Below are 22,005 nucleotides of genomic sequence, written 5' to 3' on the forward strand. Positions count from 1 at the left end.
TATATATATATATATATATATATATATATATATATATATATATATATATATATATATATATATATATATATATATATATATATATATATATATATATATATATATATATATATATATATATATATATATATATATATATATATATATATATATATATATATATATATAAAAAATATATAAAAAAATCCTCTTGAAAACCTTTAATGTGTGAAATTATCGCTTCAAATAACCAAAACGGAATTCCTTGAGTTAAGTGCACGAAAATACATATCACAGACAATACTTGTTAGGGGATTACGGCTTTATGGGGAAAAATACCACCTGAAACACTACAAAACTTTGCCCTATCACTGTCAGAACGACTGAGAATTTTTTTTTAAGAGACGTGGATGATGTACGAATTACTGAAGGTAAGGAAAATGCATCAGGATTTTTATTTGATGATGAATGCAGCTGCGTTAGAAAAAGTGTCCACCCGGAAAACACTTTTGGGAGCATTGGGCATGTAATATTCTAATATTATGTGAAAAGGTAATGTGCCACCAACACACCAACAGACTGGGAGAGGTGTTTTACTGTTTAGTGTTTAATTTCACTCTGCCTCCTCACGCCATGTGTCGCGCCGCCGTGATGGTTGCGTCCAGTAACATGTTGCTACAAATGAGTCTGTGTTTTCAATATGTGGAGGTTTATCTGCATTCGGATCACACTATCGTGTTCATGAGAGTTCTTCCTATGTGATGTAATAATATATTTCAGCATTCAATGAACAACCTTTGAAAACATCGAGCATAAGTAAACATGTTATAAACATTTTTTTTTTAACATCGCAGCTCACTTCGTCATAAGACCATTTTATTTTTTCTTTTGTTATTTTTTTTACAATACACCTTGATTCTACAGTCATTACTGAGCTTGATGGTGTCTACCAAACCTGATCATCCCTTATATGAAGTGAGTTATAGCATATAATATAGAAATATTTTTCACTCAAGCATGCAAAATGTGGCTTGACGTGAGCGCTAGCGAGATAGCGGTGCGGCTTATCACCTGGGAGCTTACAAACCCGCCTAGGTGCCAGGAATCTACTGTACGAGAACGGGGTGATTTACCGACAAACGTAACACAATGACAGCACGGATGTGATAAACGGCAAGTAAAATAATAGGCTACTTGGCATCATAGATACCCGTAAAGGGAGTGGGAAAGAGCAAGGCTATAAACAAGCCTAAAGCAGAAAATCAACTAATAGCTATTCTGTCGCACGCAGTTCCCTGAAGAGGCACTAACAGAGAATACGTGTAGATTTGATGTATACAACGGACTTTCTACTATCTTTAAATCAAAGGAAATCCCTTCACCTCAGCTTTAGCATAATATCGATCTGATATTACTGATAGTCTATCTGCACTGACTGATTTCCATAATTTCTGTTTGGCAACTCCCCTCTGAACAGTTCCCCCAAATTCTCTGCACGTGTAGCCACACTTATCAGTTCAGTCAGTAGCTGCACTCTGGTATTCAGCCTGCGCAGTCGGCAGTGGATTTTACCCAACGAACATATTGGTAAGTGACTGTAAAATAGTACTTTTGTTCATGTATATAGTAATACCAGTAGTCGATATATAAAGACCAGTATAGACCAGTAGTCGATGAACGAGCATCGGTACGCACCCAGCGCAGCGCCTTGACAGATAACTAAAAATACATTTTTACGAGTAGATGGTCTGTTAGAGCATTTAATTCCACGTCAAATGGTATTCCTCCGGTCGTATGGAGGATCACATGTAATGAATTAAAAAAAAAAAATCATGAATACGAATAGCAACTTTTAGTGTAGCAGATTCTTCACAAACATACAATTGATCATAGGAAGTTAATTTTCATTTCGTTTTGAAGCCTGGGAATGGTACGGAATGTTAATATATTAACGAAAAAAAAAAAAAAAAACAGAAGTTTGGTAAAAGAGTGATACTAGGAGACACGCAGCACATCGTTCAACTTCAGCTCAATAAAATTAAGATTTATGAGATAGGTGAAGTTACGATAGATACATAGTCTAAGAGCATGTTTCCATTTTCGCTGGAAAAAAAAAATAAATAAAAAAAAATAAAATAAATAAATAAAAAAAAAATATATATATATATATATATATATATATATATATATATATATATATATATATATATATATATATATATATATATATATATATATATATATATATATATATATATATATATATATATATATATATACTAAAATTAAAAACTGTATCACACAAACCAATAAGTGTAGACACACACCTTGCCTGTACAGTAACGAGAGAGGAACTGAAATATTATCTTACAATATGTAAGACATATTGTAAGATAATGTTTCGGAGCTCCAGAGGTCTGAAACATTATCTTATAACATGTAAAACATATTGTAAGATAATGTTTCAGACCTCCGTTCCGATACCAATATCACAGCGTTACGAACCCAACTATTTCAATTCCTTTCTCGTTGCTATACAGGCAAGGTGTGTGTGGACACTCATTGGTTTCTGTAATGCATTTTGTATTTTCGGCTTTGTGGTGTTTTGTTTTTTTGCGTGTAGTGCCATGTGATGCGAGTTTTATACAACTTTTAATTAGTGTTTTATTTATTTTTTTCTTTTCTTTATTTTTTTTTTCTTTTTGCCTGAAAATGCCTGAAGAAAGAGATAAAACGTAGGAAAAGAATGAAGTTGAAAAAAACTTTGTAATTTTCCTAAAAAAAAACAAGTTATCAAGAAGTTCTTTACACCATATATATATATATATATATATATATATATATATATATATATATATATATATATATATATATATATATATATATATATATATATATACGAGTATATATATATATATATGGTGTAAAGAACTTCTTGATAACTTGTATTTTTTTTAGGAAAATTACAAAGTTTTTTTTCAACTTCATTCTTTTCCTACGTATATATATACGTATATATATAACTTGTTTTTTTTTTAGGAAAATTACAAAGTTTTTTTTCAACTTCATTCTTTTCCTACGTATATATATACGTATATATATATATATATATATATATATATATATATATATATATATATATATATATATATATATATATATATATATATATATATATATATATATATGGTGTAAAGAACTTGATAACTTGTTTTTTTTTTAGGAGAATTACAAAGTTTTTTTTCAACTTCATTCTTTTCCTACGTTTTATCTCTTTCTTCAGGCATTTTCAGGCAAAAAGAAAAAAAAATAAAGAAAAGAAAAAAATAAATAAAACACTAATTAAAATTTGTATAAAACTCGCATCACATGGCACTACACGCAAAAAACAAAACACCACAAAGCCGAAAATACAAAATGCATTACAGAAACCAATGAGTGTCCACACACACCTTGCCTGTATAGCAACGAGAAAGGAATTGAAATAGTTGGGTTCGTAACGCTGATATTGGTATCGGAACGGAGGTCTGAAACATTATCTTACAATATGTTTTATATATATGTATATATATATATATATATATATATATATATATATATATATATATATATATATATATATATATATATATATATATATATATATATATATATATATATATATATATATATATATATATATATATATATATATATATATATATATATATATATATATATATATATATATATATATATATATATATATATATATATTACAATGGGGGGATGACGTTGGTAGCACTTTGCCGCGAGTAGTGAAGATGGGCGTTGGCAGCGTTGAAATCAAGAAGCGAGCTGATAGTCGAGACTGGAAACAGGAAGAACTCCTAGAAGAGCAGCAGCACGCCGGCCAATATATAAGGGACTGTGGCGGTCTCCAAGGGAAGAGAAGCGCTCGTTCCTAGAAGAAAGCGTCTGTCCCTTGCATCCGCCACACTGCGACGCCAGAGCAAGAGAAAGGGGAGAGAGCCTTCGTTCCTCGCCTTCACCACACTGCAACGCAAGACGAAGAAAAAGAAAAGAGAGACCGCCTGTTTTCCACCTACGCAACACATATGCCGGTAAGTCTGCAGCGTGCTCTCCTTGTGTGACGCTATGACGCTGGTCGCCTGCGGCTGCAACGACGTGACTGCGCCCCGGGGCATGGTGTGAGATTTGTGTTCCCCGGCAGACTAAGACAGTTACTAGCTCACGCCAGCTGTGCGGCGCTGTGTACGAGTTGTGACCTCGAAGTGTGCTGTGCGCCTCCAGCTGTTCTGTGAGGTGGGACGTGCTACCTAGCTTAGTCGCTTAGCAGAATGAGGGCCGGTGGTGCGACCCTGACTTATGCTGTAGTGTGGTAGTGTGCCTTGTGTCCTGTGGTACTGCTCTGTGCTAGCAATGAAGACAGGAATGTTAGTAAGCCTGTGTCTTGTTGCCCCTTCCCTCTCTCAGTAGTTTGTCAAGTCCAGACAGGTGCCGCGTGTGTGTGCCTCGCCCCACTAGCCAAACAAACCTGACTACAAATGCGGTGGTGGATTCCTGTTGGAATTCACACTTACCACTGCAGAAGTCGTTGAGATTCTGGGAAATCAAGTACGGATATCAGATCATCTCTGATATGCGGGAGAGAAGACATGTCATGACTGTCAGATGAAGATACATTATTGATAGAAGAAGGTAAATCATCCAAGATTACAACTTTCTCAGAGCAAGGCTACTCCGAGTAGCACATCTGCTTTGAGCTTGACAGGCGTAGATGTGACATTTTTCAGCACGATTTTGCAGAATCCATTTTAATCGATTGTGGTAAGAACGGATCTCAACTCAGCACCTTTGCATGGAGATTGTTGTTGTCTGAGACTGTGCATGATAATACTTGCAATCTTGTAAGAAATGGCCTACCTTTTTGTGGAAGGAACAGAATTCAGGACACTCCTTCAGGACTGAAGGAGTGTCTTCCTGAACTATCAAGAACAACTCTGCACTGTGCAGGAACATGACCTGGCAGCATGCAACGGTTACAGGTGACATTTCTTGATCTTGATTTCGATCAAGTGTACTGATAGCGAAATGAAGAGGATGTACGTCTAATGTAACGTCCACGAGAAAAAGAAAAACGGAAAAGTGGGTGATGAGAAGAGGGGGGTGAGTCAGGTGAGGAAGCAACAAGAGCTCGAACAGGTTCAGAGGTGGGAAGGGGATGCTTATCAGAAATTACTTTGCAGACATCATATATGTAATCTGATTTGTGGAATTCGATGTCACTTGCGACCTAGAAATTTGAAGCATCGAGAAAAAAGGTGAACAAGATATAAGCTATAAGTTTTTTTCATCCCATCTGATGACAGTGAGTCATTTGTAAATCAATTTGAGTCTTGCACCTGAGTGATCAATTCTGAGCTCAGAGAGGAATCAATGTCTTCTACCTGGTAAGGATTAGTGTGTGACCGGCCGTGCTCTGAGATAGAGCTGGAGAGTTTGAGAAGACAATGAGTGGTTCCAAGCTTGGAATGACTTTGGAAATTATTTCTGAGGTGAGTGGTGAAGACATCAAATCTGTCAGACTTCACTAACAGGCCAGCGAGACTCGAAGGCTCGTGACAGATGCGTGATTTTAAAATGGATATTTTTTTCCTTATTAGATGTGGCTCCACGTCGAGTGCATTTCTTCACAATTCTCTCAATAAATTGATGAACAGTCTCTTTGCCAGTACCAGAAAAATTAGGAAGGTGATGAGATTCGTGTATGAAGGTGATATGAGGAGTAGCGGTGGTGTCAGTAGACATTGTAGCAGGTAATGAAGGAGAGAGTGCAGACTGTGAGCGTGTATGCGTGAGCGACATGAAGTGTACAGATAATTAAGGAACAATAGGCACAAAATATAAAAACACACAATAAGGTAACACAGCACACAATATAACACAGAATAGTACACAAAATGATAATATACTAACAACAATAATAATGAAAAACAGAAGAAAATGATATAAACACTGATAGGCAGACAGACAGACAGACAGACAGACAGACAGACGGCAGGACACGGATAGGCAGAGAGACAGACAGACAGAAAAATTAGTGCTTCACCACAGTCGCGTCCTTCCCGGTGGCGTCTGGATATGGCGGATTGGCAGCTGTTTACAGAACTCAGTACCCCTGCTCTCTCAGTGTATGAGATAGGAAACTGTGATGAGGCTGCAACATCCTTCACTAATGTTTTGCACTCTGCTGCTTTTCAATCCATCCCAAAGACCTCTGGTCACTTTCCTAAACGTCCTGTTTCCTCGTGGAATGCAGATTGTACAGCTGCCTTTCCTTGCCATCGACGACATCGTGGGGACGTCGTGGTTGGAGGCTTTTCGACAAGGGCGTGCGCGTGCTCGTCACACCTTAAACAGGGCCTGGCAGGAGTCTTGGAAGAGTTATGTCTCTTCCATCACAGTTCCCACTACACTCACCAAGGTCTTCAACTGAGTCAGCAAGATATCTGGGAAGTATTCTGCACCTCTCCCAACTGTTTTATCCCATGATGGGGAAAAGGTAGTAGACCCTGAGACAGTTGCCGATGTGTTTGCTGAGCACTAGTCTCCAGAAAGGATCCAACTGCACCTATGGCACTTCATCGTCGAAACTTGGAATCTGTTGGCGTCAATTTTGCTTCCCTTGGTGAGGAATCTTATAATATCCCATTTTCTTTGAGCTACGCATGGCTTTATCCCAGTGCCATGATTCATCATAAGGTCACGATGACATCCCATAATCCTTTTTGAGCCATATAACCGACGAAGCTTTTACCTTTGTATTTAACCTCTATACGTTTATTGCAATACCGGTAATTTTTCATTTTCTTGGGGTGTTGCTGCAATTATCCACATTCCAAAGACTGGAAAAAGATCATCAGTTAGCGACCAATTATCGTTCGGTTTCCTTAACCTCATGCATTTGTAAGTTGCTGTAAAAGGTGGTAAATATTAGGCTTATGTGGTACTTGGAAAGAAGGGATTACTTAATTATTTGTCACCTGTTCACTACGGTTTTAGGAAAATGAGGCCTACTTCTGATACTCTTTTATCTCTAGAATCTTCTATAGAGACATACATTAGTGCCGCGCCATATCCTTGCATAAACATCTTCCATCTCAATGTTAGATCTCTCCCGAAAAATTTTGATAGTCTATCCTCTCTCATTAAATGCTTTAATAACCCACAACATGTTATTGCATTATCAGAAACTTGGTTAAAGGATTTCACCTAACATCTCCATATCCTAGAATGCTATGCTGCTTATCACTCCTATAGAGTCCATAGAGAACAAGGGGGAGTTACTCTTTTCATTAACTCTGACTTTCAAATTGTACCTATTCAACAATATCTTTGTTAACGATGACATAGAGATATGCACAGTTATGTTAAGACTTTCAACTAACTTTATATTTTCTGTTATATACAGACTGCATAGTAAGTATATTGCGGTGGAAGAATTCACGAATATAATACATAACATTCTTTCTCAGCAGCTATTAAAAAGAAAAATAACACGGTACTACTTGGGGATTTTAATATTAATCTCCTTGAACATTCTTCCCATCAGCCAACTAACCACGTTTTAAATTCCATGCAAACATTAAGTTACTTCCCGCACATACGTCGTCCTACTAGATTTCCTGATAATCCTAATTTAGGTCAATCTTCACTCCTTGACCACATTTGGACAAACTCCACTTCGCCATCTACCTTTGGAATCATCCACTACCGCATATCTGACCACCTCCCCACTTTCCTACATACTGCACTGATGTTTGATCTTTGCACTAAGCATAAAATAGTCTAAAGAACCTTTAATAAATTTCAACATAACTTATTCACCACTAATTTATCTCTAATTAACTGGAATGATATACTTAACTTTGATGACATAAATGTAAACTTTAATAATTTTATGGAAACTCTGAATAAGCTTTACGACAAACATTTCCCTAAAGTAACCAAATTTGTGACTGCCAAACGACTAATTCATAGTTAACATCAGGAATACTAAACTCAATTAAATACAAAAGTAAATTATTCAAGATGTACAAATCAGGAACTGTTAATCACTACACTTATAAGCTATATCGCAACTATTTTACACAATTAATTAGAACTACAAAGAATAATTACTACATTAATATTTTCAGTAACTTTAAAAACAATACTAAGAAAATATGGCAAATTATTAATGAATTAGCAGGTCGTCATCAACCAAAAACAATGATATCCACTTTATTCTAAAAAGATGTCTCACTTAACAAGGCTGAAGAAGTAGCAGAAGCTCTTAATGAACATTTTAGTGAAATTGCAAACAGACTCAATGATGCACTACGCCCTGCTATCAGAAATGCCACTGAATATTTTCATGGAAGTTACCAAAACTATGATTTACCCTCCAATCAGTTCTTTTGACGTGATGAATGTTATCAAGACTATTAAAAACAAAATGTCAAATGTTAATGAAATCTCCGTCAACATACTAATTACTAATGAAGAATAAATTAGTAGCCTATATTGAAAGTAAGAAAATTTTTAGTAAATGTCATTATGGATTTAGGTCTGGTTCCAGCACTTATGATGCCCTTAACTATTTTTCCTCTCACTTCTACTCATCTCTTAACAGTAGACTATCAGTCTTATCCACCTTTGTCGACTTTTCCAATGCCTTCGACACTGTTAACCACATGATTCTACTTCACAAACTATATTTTTTTATGGTATACGTGGATCGCTACATTCCTGGTTCCAAGACTGTATCTAACAAACAGATCTCAGTGTACAATATATGATGATCATAAGTCTTCCACACAAAATATTTATACTGGTGTCCCACAAGGGAGTGTCTTAGGACCTATTCTGTTCACTCTGTATATCAATGATATTACTAATATTTTCACCTTTGTTAATACCATCCTCTTTGCTGATGACGTGACCTTATATTTCACAAACTCAAATAATGAAACATTATTTCTACAAGCTAATCAAGAACTTAATAAATTACACAACTGGTGCTTAAGTAATAGACTTAATATTAATACCAATAAAACTTACTATATGTTATTTTCTACTAAAATAAATGCTCTCTTGCCTGAATTAACAATAAAAAATAACATTATAAGCAGAACAACCAGTTTTAAGTTTTTTGGGAGTCATGTTTGACAAAAACCTTAACTTTAAATCCCATGTATATCATGTATCTATCAAACTTTCAAGAAGCACCGCATTGCTGTATAGATTGAGATTTTATGCCCTGTGAAATACTGAAAACTTTGTATTATGTACATGTATATCCACACCTTCTTTACTATAATCCTATTTGGAGTATCACTTATACCACCCATCTGACATGCCTGGACAGACTACATAAGAAAATCATCAGAATTATCACAAAAAGTTCTTACCTCGAACACACCACGCCACTATTTAAAAACACAAAAATTCTTAAACTTCAAGATATAACTAAACTTTCAATTGCAAAGTGTATGTACAAAAATCAGATCAGTGTCTCACTTCCTTATCATCAATATCCCACACGACATAGAGAACAGCTTTGCCTTCCATCCCATCGCCTTACACTCTTCCGACACTCCACCATGTACTTAGAGCCTTGTTAAGACCTTTAAGAGGAGGAGGCAGTAGACACCTGCCGAAACGATAATTACTCCCATTGAGGTCTAAAGCACTGTTCAGGGGGTGCTGTGAACTTATCATTAAACCCAGCTGTGACCTCACTGAACGTTTGTTTCCCTTTGTGTCTCACAACACAAGGGGGCAGTCACAGCCTGCCCTCTTAAGACAACTCTCTTCCTCCACACAAAACTACAAGCACCTAATAACACACGCACCCTTCACTCAAAAATTTTAAAATCATCATGGCGACTCCTACACCAGCCTCGGAGTCCCCATCTGGGGAGGGGACCGTAAATGTCACCAGGTCGGACTGCCTTTCTGTCGACGACCCTAAGAGTCTTGACACCCCTCTCAACTTTTTCTTCATTAACTTCTGCAACATTCGCGGTCTAAGATCTAATTTTCAATCTGTAGAACATCACCTCTCCTCTTCTAAACCTCATCTTCTTTTCCTCACTGAAACTCAGGTGTCTGAGGCAACTGACAGTAGCCCCTTTTCTGTTCCCTCCTACTTTCTCTATCCTCATTTTCGATCCAAATCTGGATGCAGCATTTATGTGCGCAATGACTTAACCTGCACTCGTGCCCACGCTCTTGAATCTTCCGAGTTTTCCACCATCTGGCTACGACTACAGAGTCACTCTCAAACTAAATTTATCTGTACTGTATACCTCTCACCTAACTCCTCTGACTATAAGAAATTCTTTGACTACTTAACTTCCAAAGTGGAGCACATTCTGACCCTCTTCCCTTTAGCAGAGATCTCCATTCTTGGAGACTTCAATGTTCACCACCAGCCTTGGCTTTGCTCTCCCTTCACAGACCATCCTGGTGAACTAGCCTTCAACTTTGATATCCTTCACGATCTAGAGCAATTGGTGCAACACCCTACTCGTATTCCTGACCGTCTTGGAGATGCGCCTTGACCATTTCCTGTCCTGACTTCTAATCCTTCTGCTTATGCTGTCACCCTTTCTTCTCCGTTGGGCTCCTCCGATCACAATTTCATATCTGTATCTTGTTCTATCGCTCCAATCCCTCCTCAGGATGCCCCTAAGCGAAGGTGCCTCTGGCGTTTTGCCTTTACTAGTTGGGGGGACCTGAGGAGGTATTTTGCTGATTTTCCTTGGAATGACTACTGCTTTCGTGTCAGAGACCGGTCTTTGTGTGCTGAGCGCATAACAGAGGTGATAGTGTCTGGCATGGAAGCGTACATTCCTCACTCTTTTTCTCGACCTAAACCTTCCAAACCTTGGTTTAACACTGCTTGTGCTCGTGCAATACATGATAGAGAGGTGGCCCACAAAAGATACTTAAACCTTCCATCACCAGAATCTCATGCACTTTAGATTTCTGCCCGGAACCATGCCAAGTCTGTTCTCCAAATAGCCAAAAACTCCTTCATTAACAGAAGTGTTTAAATCTTTCAAGATCTAACTCCCCTCGTGACTTCTGGCATCTAGCCAAAAATATCTCCAATAACTTTTCTTCTTCTCTCCCTCCTTTATTTCAACCAGATGGCACTATTGCTATCACATCTATTTCTAAAGCTGAACTCTTCGCTCAAACCTTTGCTAAAAGCTCTACTTTAGACGATTCTGTGTTTGTTCCTCCCTCTCCTCCACCCTCTGACTACTTCATGCCACCTATTAAAATTCTTCACAATGATCTTTTCCATGCCCTCGGAAGGCTTAGGGACCTGATGGGGTCCCTCCTATTGTTCTCCGAAACTGTACCTCCGTGCTTGCACCTTGCCTAGTCAAACTCTCTCAGCTCTGTCTGTCAACATCTACCTTTCCTTCTTGCTGGAAGATTGCCTACATTCAACCTGTACCTAAAAAAAAATGTCCTGCCTATCTAAAGTTTTTTAATCTATCCTCAACAGGAAGATTCTTAAACATCTATCACTTCACAACCTTCTATCTGATTGCCAGTATGGGTTCTGTCAAGGCCGCTCTGCTGGTGATCTTCTAGCTTTCCTTACTCAGTCTTGGTCATCCTCTTTTAGAGATTTTGGTGAAACTTTTGCTGTTGCTTTAGACATATCAAAAGCTTTTGACAGAGTCTGGCACAAAGCTTTGATTTCCAAACTACCCTCCTACGGCTTCTATCCTTCTCTCTGTAACTTCATCTGTTTCCTTTCTGACCGTTGTATTGCTGCTGTGGTAGACGGTCACTGTTCTTCTCCTAAATCTTTTAACAGTGGTGTTCCTCAGGATTCTGTCCTGTCACCCACTCTCTTTTTATTATTCATTAATGATCTTCTAAACCAAACTTCTTGTCCTATTCACTGCTACGCTGATGATACCACCCTGCACTTTTCCATGTCTTTTCATAGATGTCCAACCCTTCAGGAGGTAAACATTTCACGCAGAGAAGCCACAGAACGCTTGACTTCTGACCTTTCTAAAATTACTGATTGGGGCAGAGCAAACCTGGTATTGTTCAATGCCTCAAAAACTCAATTCCTCCATCTATCAAGTCAACACAACCTTCCAGACAACTATCCTCTCTTCTTCAATGACACTCATCTGTCCCCCTCTTCTACACTGAACATCCTCGGTCTGTCCTTTACTTATAATCTGAACTGGAAACTTCACATCTCATCTCTAGCTAAGACAGCTTCTATGAAGTTAGGTGTTCTGAGACGTCTGTTTTTCTCACCGTCCCCCCTCCCCAGCCCAGCTGCCAACTCTGTACAAGGGCCTTGTCCGTCCATGTATAGAGCATGCTTCACATATCTGGGGGGTTCCACTCATACTGCTCTTCTAGATAGGGTGGAATCAAAAGCTTTTCGTCTCATCAACTCCTCTCCTGTAACTGACTGTCTTCAGCCTCTCTCTCACCGCCGCAATGTTGCATCTCTAGCTGTCTTCTACCGCTATTTTCGTGCTAGCTGCTCTTCTGATCCTGCTAACTGCATGCCTCCGCTCCTCCCGCGGCCTCGCTGCACATGACATCTTCTTTCTCTCACCCCTATTCTGTCCACCTCTCTAATGCAAGAGTTAACCAGTATTCTCAATCATTCATTCCTTTCTCTGGTAAACTCTGGAACTCCCTGCCTGTTTCTATATTTCCACCTTCCTATGACTTGAATTCCTTCAAGACACTTATACATCAATTTTTGACTACAGCTTTGACCCTTTTATGGGACTGGCATTTCAGTAAGCATTTTTTTTTTTTTGTTTGTTGCCCTTGGCCAGTGTTCTTCCTACATAAAAAGTAAAAAAAAATCTAGAATTCTCTTCCTCAGGATATTAAGAATGCTCCCTCTCTCTACACAAACTTAAGTGTCATCTGTAGGATTCTTATTAATTCTTATATGACAAGATTCCCTTTTTTCCTTCAGTTCGACCTAACCTTATCTTTCCTGATTCTGTTCCTTATATAGTACTGTGTGCTGTATCGTATCTAATTTTCTCTACTTTGTATGTTTTTCTTTTCCTGTTTATATATTAATTAATTAATTTATTTATTTATTATTTTTTATCTCTATTATTGTGTATTGATTTTGCTTTGTTTCTTTTAGTTTATATTCTAGTTTCATTATAAATTCTAGTTTTGTTTAATAGTTTGTAATTTGTATGTTTAATATTTCATTGATTTTTCTCAACTAGTATTAATTCTATTATTATTATTATTGTTTGTTATTATTAAGATTATTATTATTTTGTGCCTGGAAAAACTTATGCTTATAAAAAGGCTGGCCTAATATAAATGTATACATAAAACATATTATATCCTGACTTTATTGGCTATTAATAAATGTTTAAATGTTTAAATGTTTATGTGAAGCATTCGCTAGTAAACAGCATCATATCAAATTATTAGTATTGTTATTATTATTATTATTATTATTATTATTATTATTATTATTATTATTATTATTATTATTATTATTATTATATTTTTTATTTATTTATTCATTTATTTATATATTTTTTGTAGAAAGCATATGGCACAGCTTGGTGCCACGATATTTTACTCAGTCTGCTTGAGTTCGGTTTCCGTGGCCGACTCCCTATTTTTATACAGTGTTTTTTATCCCATCGTTTTTTATGGGTACGGATTTGGGGTGTTCTGTTTGAAGCTCGCCCACGTGATGATGGTGTGCCGCAAGGAAGCATACTCAGAATCGCCCTTTTTGCTGTAGCTGTCTTTAAACAGTGTCATTGGTGCGGTTCCAGGAGTTCGTGGTAGCTTATATGTCGATGCCTTGTCAATCTCCTTTTTTGCGGCATGAATGCATTTGTTTGAAAAGAAGTTGCAGTTAGCAATTAATAGGATTTTTCATTGGGCTGCAACTCGGGAATTTCGGTTCTCGGCTTAAGGGGCGCAACTGGAAGAGTTTATCTTAAAAAATGAGTTTTCTGTATTTCTCCATATTCTCTTAGATGCAGGCAAGATGTTTGTAGGGAAAAGTTTAAATGCCATCAACGCATTAATTTAAGGGCTTGACGAGCATTTAAAGGGCGCTTGGTGAGGGTGCTGGCCTTTTAAATATCCTCTTTTACGAGTGTTGATGTTCTAGGTCTCATGAAAGCTAGAAATATGCGGTTTTCGCAGTTTTGTTTTTGTGGCCTCTTACGCCTGGCAGCCTAAAGGCGGGCAGCGGGTGGATGGACTGGTTGTCGAGGTCACACAGTCAGGTTGACCGTCAACGGCCTCAGTACAGTGTGCCAGTCCTTGTGTCTTCCTACTAGATCTAGTATTTTTTGCTTCGATCTTGGAGTCTCGTAGATTTTCCTTAAAATCCAACAAATCTTGTAGTTTTCATTAAAAAAGAAAAAAAAGTAACTGATTATTGCTACCTAATTAGATCTATCCAAGTTTGCCTTAATACGAATCCCATGCTCCCCGTTAGTGTTATGTGTTATATGTTAGTCAGTCCGACTAGTGCCAGAACTTCCCTCAGTTGAACTATTGAAGTGGGTTCCCTCAGTTTGGTTTTGGATACATCGCGGTGATAAAACGGGTAAATTGATAATTTGTTGAGACAATGAGTGATTCTGAGATCCCCACTGCAAGCTGCAGTGGAGATAAAACTTAAAAAAAAAAAAAAAAAAAAATGTGGTACAACCAGTCATTTAATAGTGAGTGGTTAACTGAGCCTAAATTAAAAGAATGGATCAAGCCAGATCTTAAAGATATGTATGTGTAGTGTGTGATTCCAAGGTAAGGAATCCTAACAAAGCTGATTTGATAAGCCACAAAGCTACATCAAATCACATAAAAAACTATGAATCAAAGAAAAAGTGTGTGAATATTAAGCAGTTCATAAAGAAACCAACTGAAGACCCGAAAGATAAAGTTCACAATGCAGTATTATTGCTGTCTGGGTATATGGCAGAACATAGAATGGCATTTACCCAGGCAGACCACCTGATTGAGGTAATGAAAAGGATGTCTCCAGACTGTGATACAGTGAAGAAAATTACTATGAAAAAAAACAAGGCTTCATATGTCATGCAATATGGATTAGCGTGGGAAGAACGGGAAGAAATTACGGAGATATGCAAGAAAAACAAGTTTTCTCTAATGATCGACGAAAGCACAGACATATCAGTGTCGCAAATACTTGCTGTCATGCAATGTCTTGCTATGACAAGAACAAGTGGAAAGTGACGGATGCATTATTAGTATCTTGGAGGTTGAAAATGCCAGTGCAGAGGGTTTGTACAAAGCTGTAAAATAATTGTTTCAAAGCACTCTACGATGATGGGTGGACGTAGTGGCTTTCAGGCACGCTTGAAGGGTGATATACCATATGTATTTATTCTTGGCTGTGTCTGTCATTCATTTGCACTATGTGCAAGTCATGCATGTGTCCATTTGCCATCCTTCCTTGAAGCATTTCTTAAGGATATTTGTTGTTACTTTTCACAAAGTAGCAAACATCAGCATCAGTTTAAACTGATTCAAGAGGTCGTTCAGAACCCAAAGCGCAAAATGATTAAACTTTAACAGACTCGTTGGTTGTCCAGAGGACATGTAATATCTCGAGTACTTGACCAGTGGGATGCTCTCCTGCTATTTTTTTCAATCTGAATCTCTTTCAGAAACAGATAAGCTAGATGGAGCATCATATATATATATATATATATATATATATATATATATATATATATATATATATATATATATATATATATATATATATATATATATATATATATATATATATATATATATATATATATATATATATATATATATATATATAAGACAATGGTATGTCGGGGAACTAGACACATGTTATTCCTGAACTACGTACTTGGAAAAGTGGATAAAATGAACATAGAGTTCCAAGCAGAGTACTTCAGGCTTAGTACACTCTATTCCTCGATTTCTGATGAATATAGAGACCTCCTAAGCATGTTTGTTAAGAATGAAGTACTAGAGGGTCAACTGTCTGTGATTAATCCTCGTGATGTATCTCTGCACCTTGATGTGAACAGTATAAAACTTGGTGGAAGATGTGATGCTCTGATGCTGAAAGAACCATTAGGGGAAAGTAAAACAAGGTTCCTTGCTGACTGCCAAAAGTTTTTAGTGGAAATGTGTGCACAAATAAGAATGAGATTTCCCCTAGAAGAAGATGGTGTCCTAGCACAACTTTCAGTTGTTGATCCAAAAGTTGCACTCTCTCCACAACGACAAGTTACGTCAATTGCACAGTTGGCTGTTCATTTCCCGACACTCGTGAAAGAGTCACACCTTGATGACTTGCAAGAACAGTGAGAAGATTTGTTGCATGCCAAGACAAGTCTTCGAAATTTGAGCCTGTTACCAACATCTTTTTGGCAAGAACTATGAAGTAAAGGATGTAAGAGGCAAAGCAAAATTTTCTAACCTTGCAGAATTCATGCGAAATTTACTGGTATTGCCACATTCATCTGCTGCAGTTGAGCTGATGTTTTCAAAGATCAACGTCATCAAAACCAAGCATTCCAATAGGCTATTAACTGAAACAGTTGCAAACAGAATCTTGCAAAGCAAGCAGTTGCTAGGCAAGGAGGATCTTGCTGCAGTTGGAACCCATCAAAATCTCTGCTTAGTGACATGAAGAATGGAAAGTGTCACCAGCGCTATGTGGAGAGTTGTTCCAAGCTGGAAGTGGCAACTATGTACCCTGAAGAAGCGGACGAAGCTGAGGAAAAGCTTCCACTTCAAATCTACATCTAAATCCTAGGTAAGACATTTACAGTACATACATATTTTGAGACTATAAAACAAGATTAATATTCGCGTACTGTGAAAAAAAAGTCTTGTGGTTTTAGGTGGTTTAGGTCAGTCTTGTGGCTTTTGGAGGCACAACCTCGTATTTTCCCAAATTCTAGAGTGGCAATACTGCCTCAGTGCTGCCTTACCGCCACACACATGTAGTTGCGTGTCGCTTTTTCCTTCATTGCTTTGTTGAATATCTGAGCACAATGCCTAAAAGGAAGATAGGGAAGAGTGGTATAGCAGCTCGACAGCTGCAGCTTGCCAGAAGAGCAGATGGAAAGGAACATCAAACATCATCCCTGGCAACCACCACCACCACCAAAATCCCCGCCACGACGTCAGCTGCGGCAACCCATCAACACCCACCACTACCTCTTCCATGTACACCTCCTCCAGGTGTGATATCATAGACGAATGTACTGCTGAATAGTACACAGCTGCGAAGTCTTCAGCAACATGATCTGTGGCAAATGCATGAAGAATGTCGAGGTTGTTGTCAGTAACAAGGGGATGAACTCGAAATGCTCTGTCATTTGTTCATGCGAGACTCCCAGGACCGCAGCACCGCCAACCATGTCGTCTTTTACCACCTGTCTGCCAAGGATGTCGTACAGCATAGTCTCTGTCCACCTGGAGAAAAGTCTTGGTGCTTCGTGTAGAGGGCAGAGGCTCTGGGGAAGGAGCCGGAGCCTCACAGCACCAAGAAACTCTACCTGTCCAACATCCCTGGCGAGCAGCTGGAGCTTGTAAAGGGTGTTTACAAAGACCTTGCAAATCCAGCACTGCTGCAGAAGTGCTTCTCTGGACGCATCCAGAATCCAAACTAGAGTCTACACTCAAAAGTCTGGAGGAAGGTGTCAAAGGACAAATACGCTGGACTGCACAGGACTCGCTTTGTGTCTCAGATGACAATTTGGGAGCACAATTTTGAATACTCTGAGTCCAATTTGCTGCAGTGCATTGGGTTTGGAGTGTCTAGCCCCATCACTAAAGCACAAGAGAGAACAGATAAGGAGAGAAAGAGGCACCAAACACCAAGACACAAAAAAGAAAACAAAAGCAGGAGCGGATACACAGCAGGAAACCCAGACTGGAAGGAAGAGGAAGAGATTAACAGATACATCATACCAGGCTGGGGCACACTAGTAGTTGGTACAAATGTCCTACCTTGCCCCCATGTAATTTGTAATTTTTTTTTCTATTTATTGTTAGTAAATGTAAGCAAAACTTTAAATGCGTTTTTCTCAAAACTAAAAATCTTTAACTTCAAATGAGTATATCTCAAAAAATGATCAACCAATTTCCAGTCTGTTTTCTTTTTTTCAGTAGAGAAAAGAAAGGAAAAAAAATCTCTACCCAAATCATTGCTCTAACTCAAAATCCAAATTTTTCATTGAATAATAATTAAGAAAAAAAAAACTGCAAAAATAAAAATTTGTAAAATCTAATTTCTGTCTGATCTACAAACTTTGGGTCAGGATTGTAGTACAATACTTAATCTAACTATTGTGTCAAGCAAAAACATGTAAGGTAAGTTTCTTCATAGATTAGCTCATTAAAAAAAAAAAAAAAGGAAAAAAATGGCTTATAACTGAAAAACCACCGACTTTTGGAGAAACAACACTTCGACCAAAAATAATGTACGTTCAGAATTCTCATGTGTGAAAATATTTCAGCTTGATTGGGTAAAAAATAACCGAGATAACATTTTCGCCAGTTGCGCTCCTTTAAAAACTATAGCCTTACATTTTTTGCCGCCTTCGTGGTGTTTACCGTGACCCAGATCCGTATCTGTATTATAGAAGCATTTCTTGTGTGGAGGAAACTCATTTTCTGAGACATATTTGACAAACGCCTGACTTGAATATCTCATCTTAGTTATATTAAGGCAGCAGATATGTATGCGCTGTCATTCTTTAGTGTCTTGGATCATACCTCATGGGATGCTGACAGACAGAACCCTTCTCCTTTTGCACCGAACTCTTATTCCTTCTAAGCTGTTTTAGCTAGAGATGAGATGTGAAGTTTCCAGTTCAGATTATAAGTAAAGGACAGACCGAAGATGTTCAGTGTAGAAGAGGGGGGCACTTGAGTGTCATTGAAGAAGAGGGGATAGTTGTCTGGAAGGTTGTGACGAGTTGATAGATGGAGGACTTGAGTTTTTGAGGCATTGAACAATACCAAGTTTGCTCTGCCCCAATCAGAAATTTTAGAAAAATCAGAAGTCAAGCGTTCTGTGGCTTCCCTGCGTGATATGTTTACCTCCTGAAGGGTTGGACGTCTATGAAAAGACGTGGAAAAGTGCAGAGTGGTATCATCAGCATAGGAGTGGATAGGACAAGAAGTTTGGTTTAGAAGATCATTAATGAATAATAAGCAGAGAGTGGATGACAGGACAGAACCCTGAGGAGCACCACTGTTAATAGATTTAGGAGAGGAACAGTGACCGTCTACCACAGCAGCAATAGAACGGTCAGAAAGGAAACGTGAGATGAAGTTACAGAGAGAAGGATAGAAACCGTAGGAGGGTAGTTTGGAAATCAAAGCTTTGTGCCAGACTCTATCAAAAGCTTTTGATATGTCCAAGGCAACAGCAAAAGTTTCACCAAAATCTCTAAAAGAGGATGACCAAGACTCAGTAAGAAAAGCCAGAAGATCACCAGTAGAGCGGCCTTGACGGAACCCATACAGATCAGATAGAAGATTGTGAAGTGGTAGATGTTTAAGAATCTTCCTGTTGAGGATAGATTCAAAAACTTTAGATAGGCAGAAAATTAAAGCAATAGGACGGTAGTTTGAGGGATTAGAACGGTCACCCTTTTTAGGAATAGGTTGAATGTAGGCAAACTTCCAGCAAGAAGGAAAGGTAGATGTTGACAGACAGACAGACAGACAGAGCTGAAAGAGTTTGACTAGGCAAGGTGCGAGCATGGAGGCACAGTTTCAGAGAACAATAGGAGGGACCCCATCAGGTCCATAAGCCTTCCGAGGTTTTAGGCCAGCGAGGGCATGGAAAACATCATTGCGAAGAATTTTAATAGGTGGCAAGAAGTAGTCAAAGGGTGGAGGAGAGGGAAGAACAAGCCCAGAATCATCCAAGGTAGCGTTTTTAGCAAAGGTTTGAGTGAAGAGTTCAGCTTTCGAAATAGACGTGATAGCAGTGGTGCCATCTGGTTGAAATAGAGGAGGGAAAGAAGAAGAAACAAAGTTATTGGAGATATTTTTGGCTAGATGCCAGAAGTCACGAGGGGAGTTAGATCTTGAAAGGTTTTGACATTTTCATTTAATGAAGGAGTTTTGGGCTGGTTGGAGAACAGACTTGGCATGGTTCCGGGCAGAAATATAAAGTGCATGAGATTCTGATGATGGAAGGCTTAAGTACCTTTTGTGGGCCACCTCTCTATCATGTATAGCACGAGAACAAGCTGTGTTAAACCAAGGTTTAGAAGGTTTAGATCGAGAAAAAGAGTGAGGAATGTACGCCTCCATGCCAGACACTATCACCTCTGTTATGCATTCAGCACGCAAAGACGGGTCTCTGACACGGAAGCAGTAGTCATTCCAAGGAAAATCAGCAAAATACCTCCTCAGGTCCCCCCAACTAGCAGAGCCAAAACGCCAGAGGCACCTTCGCTTAGGGGGATCCTGGGGAGGGATTGGAGTGATAGGACAAGATACAGATATGAGATTGTGATCGGAGGAGCCCAACGGAGAAGAAAGGATGATAGCAGAAGCAAAAGGATTAGAGGTCAGGAAAAGGTCAAGAATGTTGGGCGTATCTCCAAGACGGTCAGGAATACGAGTAGGGTGTCGTACCAATTGCTCTAGGTCATGGAGGATAGCAAAGTTGTAGGCTAGTTTACCAGGATGGTCAGTGAAGGGAGAGGAAAGCCAAAGCTGGTGGTGAACATTGAAGTCTCCAAGAATGGAGATCTCTGCTAAAGGGAAGAGGGTCAGAATGTGCTCCACTTTAGAAGTTAAGTAGTCAAAGAATTTCTTATAGTCAGAGGAGTTAGGTGAAAGGTATACAGCACAGATAAATTTAGTATGAGAGTGATTCTGTAGTCGTAGCCAGATGGTGGAAAACTCGGAAGATTCAAGAGCGTGGGCACGAGAGCAGGTTAAGTCATTGCGCACATAAAGGCAGCATCCAGCTTTGGATCGAAAATGAGGATAGAGAAAGTAGGAGGGAATAGAAAAGGGGCTACTGTCAGTTACCTCAGACACCTGAGTTTCAGTGAGGAAAAGAAGATGAGGTGGTGTTCTACAGATTGAAAATTAGATCTTAGACCGCGGATGTTGCAGAAGTTAACGAAGAAAAAGTTGAGGGGGGGTGTCAAGACAATTAGGGTCGTCGACAGAAAGGCAGTCCGACCTGGGGACATTTATGGTCTCCTCCCCAGATGGGGACTCCGAGGCTGGTGTAGGAGTCGCCATGATTTTAAAATCTTTAAGTGAAGGGTGTGTGTGTTATTAGGTGCTTGTAGTTTTGTGTGGAGGAAGAGATTTGTCTTTAGAGGGTAGGCTGTGACTGCCCCCCTGTGTTGTGAGACACAAAGGGAAACGTTCAGTGAGGTCACAGCTGGGTTTAATGATAAGTTCACAGCACCACCTGAACAGTGCTTTAGACCTCACTGGGAGTAATTATCGTTTCGGCAGGTGTCTACTGCCTCCTCCTACTACTGGTGGGTTCCGCTCATCTCCAATTCCTAGCTTAATGGTAGATGCTGGAGTCCTCCCGCTGAACTTGCGTCGTCAGTCTTTATTAATGAGGTGCTGGTATCGTGTTCAACGCCTTCCTGACTCTATTTCTTGAGTGACCGTCTTCCGTGATTCACGTTCCTATGTATATGTGTCTCACCCGAGTTTGTTCATCATTTTAGTCTATCTTCCGTCCATCCTCTTGTTTGATCGATTCTTGGGTGGCTTTACGTTTCACATCTTAGAAGCTACCTCGTCGGATTTTGTTGGGTCCCTGCACATGTTGGAGTTAAGGGCAATGAGAAGGATGAGGTGGTAACTCGGGTTGTTCTTTCCACCCCCATTCCCTTTCATGACTTGTACTTAAGTATCAGGGTGGCAGTTCTTACTAGTTGGCAGGGCAGGTGGGAGGAT

General features: G+C 38.7%; 1 protein-coding gene across 1 annotated transcript in view; it reads left to right on the top strand.

Moving 5' to 3' along the window:
- The first annotated feature begins 1,454 nt into the window (after positions 1–1,454).
- LOC135090456 (glutamate--cysteine ligase catalytic subunit-like) overlaps positions 1,455–22,005 on the top strand; it is a 174,610-nt gene continuing 154,059 nt past the window's right edge. The window contains exon 1 of the mRNA XM_063987194.1: positions 1,455–1,566. The gene's annotated coding sequence lies outside the window, so the exon portion shown is untranslated. The remainder of the gene's footprint in view (positions 1,567–22,005) is intronic.

The sequence above is a fragment of the Scylla paramamosain genome, chromosome 35, assembly GCF_035594125.1.
Source record: "Scylla paramamosain isolate STU-SP2022 chromosome 35, ASM3559412v1, whole genome shotgun sequence".
Lineage (NCBI taxonomy): Eukaryota > Metazoa > Arthropoda > Malacostraca > Decapoda > Portunidae > Scylla > Scylla paramamosain.